Below are 6,904 nucleotides of genomic sequence, written 5' to 3'. Positions count from 1 at the left end.
AGCCATTTATATTCTTGAGGAGGAGAGAAAATGCTTCGTCATCTCCACCTGAATCAAAGCTGCGAGCAGCGATGAACGGGCCCGAGCATCCTCCCGCACGTCGGGGTTTCACACTCTGACACTGTACAACGTCGCTGATCATGCAACTCTGGTGGAACTGATTCCCTGTACTGATGAGACAGTTTACAGGAACGAGGTCTCCATCTGGTGGACCAGTGCAGCGATAACTATCTGGAACTGAACATCAACAAAACTAAAGGACTTGTGATGGACTTCCGTAAAAAAACAGGGAGATCTACCAAGGGTCATCAACCACCAGGTGGAAGAGAGAGTGGACCATTTCAAATTCTCTGCACTACAATATTCAGCATCATTGAGAAGAAAGCTCACCAAGGACCACTCTTTTTGTAGACAGCTTAGGAAATTTGATGTGTAAAAGGTTGCGATGGTAAAGTTCTACAGAGCGGTAATAGAAAGTGTGCTCACTTCTCAATAACTGTGTGCAATGGCAACTCTACAGCCTATGAGAAAAAAAACTCATGGACAGAAATTTAAAAACAGTTGGCTGTGTCCGCTCCCCTAGTTCTGAACTATACCATGTCTGCATTCAGCGTAGACCTAGTGGCGACTGGTGGATTTTTTTTTTGGGTAGGACCATCCAATCAATTTCAGCAAATAGTATAATTCAATGCAAAAACAACAACAAAATGTATCAAAAACGCATTAGTACTTTGCAGTTACGTTGTTATCATTTATTCCAACACTGACATAATAAGGACATCTTATTCATACAATTCAGTATATTAACATATATATATGTCATATAATAATAGAATTCAGTATAATATGATATAAATACCATATAATCATAAATATACAATAGAAATAGCATGAATATATTATTATAAAATATAAATATCATATATAGTCAAATAGAACAAGTATATTTTAAGATGCCCCTATGAACCTTGTTTGTTGGAGAAACACCCAATCAGTGTGGTGAGGAAACCTGCATGTTTTTATGACAGTTATTTGTAAAGGAACTTTGCTCTTCTGAGTGGCAAACCTCTCAATGACCTTCTTATTGAAGTCAGGCATGTCCCTGACAAGTTCCTTCTCCATGGAGAGCATAGCCAGAGCATTAATACGCTCTTGTACGTTACCGTTAGCATCAAGTGGGTGGAAATGTCCGTCGTCTCGTCTGCTTGAATGGCGATAAAATCAGCGTTCTTTACTTCCTCCAGAATGTAATCCCCAACCGACAGCATGCAGTCCAACAGCTCATTTTGTACAGTCTTCGACGTCCCTTTAAAAACGCTGGCTGTCTCCAGGTGCTCCTCCAGCACACCGTCGAGGGACGCAACAAAATCCACCAGTCCCTTGAACACGCCAGGGTTGTCCGAGGAGTCAGTCTCGTCATGCCCACGCAAAGCCAACTCAAAAGCCCCACAAAACTTGACACAATCAATTATGTTTGATAAAATGTGCCGGTTTTTATCCACCTCCTCGTTGTGTTTCTTTACCGCAAGCCGGTGACCGTCGTCCAGCTGGGTAGCGAGAACACGCGAGATGAGAACTAGACACGGGCACCCCGGGAGAAAAAGACTTCCGGGAGGGCCATTCTCATCTGGCCCTCCCGGAAGTCTTTTTTAGGGAGCTGATTGGCTAAATTGTAAGTCACTCATTTATTTTTGATTGGCTAAGCTGCTTATTAGACCCGTCTTCCTTGGGCCAAATCGATCTGGCCCCAGCATGTGCACGCACAGTAGAGACTTGCACGGGGACAGCTGAGAGTTGCACTAGCGGAGAGGACAAGCAGGGAAAAGCATTTATTTTGCGCAGATATCCTGTTTTACAAATATTACTGGGTATATTACATAGCTCAAAAACACAAATATTGACAACTTGTATAATTTATTAATATTATTCAAATTAATCATTTTACAAAAAAATTATTTTGTGGCTCAAGGTCGGTGGGGCCAGGGACTGAGGCCATCCCGTCCTCTCAATCTCCACATATGAGAGGCCGAAAACGGCATCCTCTGACATGGCGTGTAAAATAACTTTCACGATGAATCAATCTTTAAAATAGTTGGCTGTTGACTGTTTTTCTGTCGATCGACTAATCAACCAATTGTTACAGTTCTACAATAAGTAACAATACAATACAACCCTATATATACAACTTTATATTCTTGTACATGATTTAAATTGTATGTTTTCGGATATGCTATTCTGGGACTTTAGAAAATAATTTTCCATTAGTTTGAATTTGTCACATCATATTGTAACATGTGTTCTAATCAACAATACAATTTTTAAAATCTCCTTATCTGAAAGAGATTCGCCTGCCAGTTGTCTGTCACAGATGCTTCTCTATTTGTATAAACAGAGCATGTCATTAGCCAACGGCTTTTTGTGAGGTTACACCCTGTTCTGTTCTGTGTACTGTGTGGGATCCATCATCTAAAGTAAATAAACAGATCTGACCTACTTTATATTGGGTTTTGGGAAGTTTCCACTAGGCCAGGGGTCGGCAACCTTTTCTATCCAAATAGCCATTTTGTCCTATTTTCCACCAAATAAAATTTGTCTGGAGCCGCAAAAGCTATTTGATATCACAGCTTATAAAGTTGTATATATAGTTATATTATATGTACAAAAAATATAGTTTGTTGTATTGATGAAAATATAGAACAAGAATAAAGACAATTCTTGACATTTTTTTGCAGTTTTACCTGATATAACAATATCAAACTCTTATGAAGAGGAGAGGTTGCTGCAGCAGCTGAGAAATCGCTCTTTTTCGCTCATCTCCAGCGTGACACTTTTCAGCACATGCTGTGTGTTTGTTCTGGAAGCATACAGGTAAGCCAGCATCGTTGGCAGTGAAAGCAAATTAATACGTCCACGAAGAGTTAAACTCTCTATTTTCCTGACTGTGATGCAGTTCTATTACACTGTTCTTGATACTATTTCAATTCAGCGTTTCACTCTTAATGCTCTTTTAATTCAGTGTCTGAGGGAGTGACGCCGAGATCGAAAAGTGGTCGATGGTGTGCCACTGTTGTTCAACAGTATGTACCCATCCCTGGGGTGATATGCCAGTACCTTTCCAACGGCACACCGTTTCCTGAAGGCTGGTGCTGCTTAAAAGTTCATATTAGTGGTATGTGCCGTTGAATCAGAGTGGTAACCTATAATGCTTGTTGTTTCCATCCTCTTCTCCCTTTTATCGCTGTCTCTCTTCTCTTCTTGCTGCTCTGTCGTTTGGGCGGATGTTTGTCCAGGGTGCTGGATGAAGGCTCCTACAAGCAGCCCTCCTCTGAGCTCATTTGTTATGTGTATGTTGCTCCAAATAACATCCTCCCTTCTCATGTTTTTAGATTTTTTCCCCCTCCGTTGTCATCAACTCCGAGCATCCAACCATTGTCATCATCTCATTACTAGTTAGGGCAGTACAGTTACCTCCCCTTGCATTTTTTAGTTCCATATTCATGTTTTAACTACTTTGATTTTGAATTGTTACATGCTTCACCTAGCTTTTTCTTTCTTTTTCAAATGTCAACCACAGTAATAATTATTCCCCCGTATGTCAAATACATGACACACATTTCCAACCATTAACACTTACAATAATTGTATGAAGTGTTTTGTTTCTACTTAACACCTTTTTATTTCTTTCCCCAAATTAATCTTCAAAATATATTATTCAGGAGTAGGATGCGTATAGATTTGTTGAAAGCAAGTGTGTTTTAATAATTGGACTTGGGTGTTTTTGCCATTAATAACATGATGAATTGAACTTATAGCTGCACTTATAATTGCGTTTGTAGTCTCTACCTAGATACATGTAGGCCTGCTGTATTTGAGGAAGGTTACAGTTGTTCGAGGGTGCTACGTGTGGCCCTTTAATAGTCATAGTTTCTATGCAATTGAAGGCTATATGCAAACAGGTGCGCAGTCTGTTTCTAAGCATCATGGAAAAGTACAAGCAATTTGCACACATTATTCTGTATTTTTCCAACAGCTAACAATGTCATCGTGTCATCGTCTCATTGGATAGAAGAGACCAGCTGATCTAGACAGTTGATATCATGATCAACAGCCCCAAACAACAAGTGTGCATGCGTGAGCAGTGATTGACAGATGTATGAGAACTAAACCACGGGCTTAGGCATGCAAGAGTAGTCTTCTTAACTGAACTTGCCCTAGAGCTTCATTAGAGGCATCTATTTTGTCTTTTCTCGTATGATTTTGGGATGGACGCATGGGAAGGTTTTACCTGTCTCAGCTTGCTTTTTACCCCAAATATTGTATATCTATTAGAACATGGTGAAACTGTGTAATTTGCATGACATTTGCATATTGTGGTGGAAAATCATTTTACCCGCTTATGTTGATCAAGGGTGGGGTGCTGTTTACATGGATCACAATTTATAGAATGCAAGCTTGTGATAGTTTGCACAAAAACAAGTGATAATTTACTCATAAGAATATCAAATGACCATTATAATTGGCATAAGGAGGTGTGACACAGTGACCTACTTTCAGGCCAATAGGAAACAGGATATGCTGGTTGAACAGGAGCGGCCCTCCAGGCAAGTCCTCCCACATACTGTATATAAGATGCAGCACCTGAACCTGTCCTGTCAGATACAAGTCTCAGCTACAGCTTTCACTTCGTTCTCCGCTAATTAATTAATTGATTAATTAATTTTCACTGAATTGGTTTTTGTCTTTTCTTTGAACAAAATGAGTGGAAAGGTGAGTTATTCTTGCTCCGCAAAAACACAGACAGAACCTTTAAGAAAACATGTTTGAATTTTTGTTTTCAACTGTGCCATGAGAACAATAATAATGTCTGACCTTTTATTTTCCATTCTTCAAGTCCGTGGTGGCCAGCCAGCTGATCCCCATAAATACTGCCCTGACTCCAGCGATGATGATGGCGAAGGAAGTCAGCCCAAAGGGCATCCCTGCCGAGGAGATGTCCAAAATAGTGGGAATGCAAGTGAACAGGGCAGTGGCTCTGGACGAGACCCTCGTGCCAGATATGGTGAAAACGTATAAGAAGCAGTTCTGAGGGTGCCAAGGAGTTTCTTCCCAAAACCAAAAGAAGAAATGCCCCCTCTCACAATTAACCTTGTTTTTGTCACAAACCCAAGTCTGTCCGTATGTCAACTGAACATGTCAAAACCTGTGGAGACTATGTTGAGATTTGATGTTCTGAAAAGATAAAGCCTATAAATAAAATGTTGCCCAAATTTCCTGCCTGAGGTTTTTCCTTGTCTTTGCTACATTGCTTTGCTGCTCGGATCGACTCACTCTGTGTATGCCACATTCACTTTGTACTCTCCTTCTCACGGTAGGTTTATTATTTTTAGATGTGCAGTTAGTTTCTGTGAAATAACATACCACACACTGATATTGTCTGTGCATTGACTTGGTGAGTGCACATTGTTTTTGATCTGGACATATTTATATTTGATTGATCAGGTGATGTGTGAATCTAAAGTGCTCCATACAGATGTTCTGCATTGAAAATATTCAATTGTGAGTAAATAGACTGCTTCATTCCAGTGGCGGCTGGTGGAAAATGTTCTAGGTAGGGCTGTGCAACATTCAATCAATTTCAGCAAACATCCCAGAATGATTTAATGCAAAGAACTAAGGTATCAAACATGCATTACTACTTTGCAGTTAAATATTTGACATTTAAACTGACACGAAAAAAAGCAGTAAATAACACTTTGACAAACACGTCAGGACATCTTATTTTTGTCACCCTCACAGACAATTCAGGATACTATGATAATATCTATATATCATATTATAATATTCAGTATAATATAAAACACGCACGTGTATATATATATTTAATATAATATAATAGAACATGTTCATTTATTGAGATGCCCCTATGGACCTTTATAGGAGGTAAAGATCAGAAGAAGTAAACATGAAGTGTAATTATGAATACTGATGTTAAATTAAGCTATGATGAGTTTTCACTGTTAATTTAACATCTCTATTAAATGTTGATGCCTCCATGACCAAGTTAAGCAGATGAGACTCTAGAAGAAAAGATGTTCACTTTGCTGAATATGGCTAGCTTGACAGAGTTATCCATGGATATATAAATATATATATGTATATATATATTTATAAAATGATTTATTTATAACTATATATCCATTTCTCAGACAGGTGCTTCATGTCCCTCACTTCCGTAACTGTCCATGCTGGATCTGTCCCCGTTGTTTTAAAAAGCTAAATAAGTTATTAACATGACTGCATCCAGCGAGCCAAACCTGTCTGGTGTACCAGCTACTAGAGAGGCTTTGCATGTAACGCTTACCTTTTTCGATAGTCTGCTGTCTGATTGTGAGGTCAGGTTGATCTGGGATCAGCTCTTTCACTGTAGTTTCTCCGGCAAAGTTCTCCTCTCAAATGGGTCTTTTGAGCTCGCACTGCCTGTAGAGCAGGGGTCTCAAACTCAACTTACCTGGGGGCCGCTGGAGGTAGAGTCTGGGTGAGGCTGGGCCGCATCAAGTATTCCAAAAAACGTACAACTGATCCAATCTTCATTAATAACAGTTCAGAACATGAACGGGTTCTTCAGAGCATGAACGGTTCTTCAGAACATGAACGGGTTTTTCAGAACATGAACGGGTTCTTCAGAGCATGAACGGTTCTTCAGAACATGAACGGTTCTTCAGAACATAGGCTTCTCTTGCCTACTCCTTGCTACCAGAGACCTGGCAGTGCTTCCTCTCACACAGCAAGGCCACATTTGGCTTGAGGGAGGAAGCAGTTGAGACCCTCAGTATGGCTTGAAGATGCTCATCAGTAAGTTTGGACCTGTACTTTGACTTATTAAAGTTCATGGTTGAGAAGAGCT

Source organism: Melanostigma gelatinosum, assembly GCF_949748355.1.
Source record: "Melanostigma gelatinosum genome assembly, chromosome: 21".
Lineage (NCBI taxonomy): Eukaryota > Metazoa > Chordata > Actinopteri > Perciformes > Zoarcidae > Melanostigma > Melanostigma gelatinosum.
The sequence above is the reverse complement of the archived record's forward strand: the minus strand, read 5'-3'. Positions refer to the sequence as shown.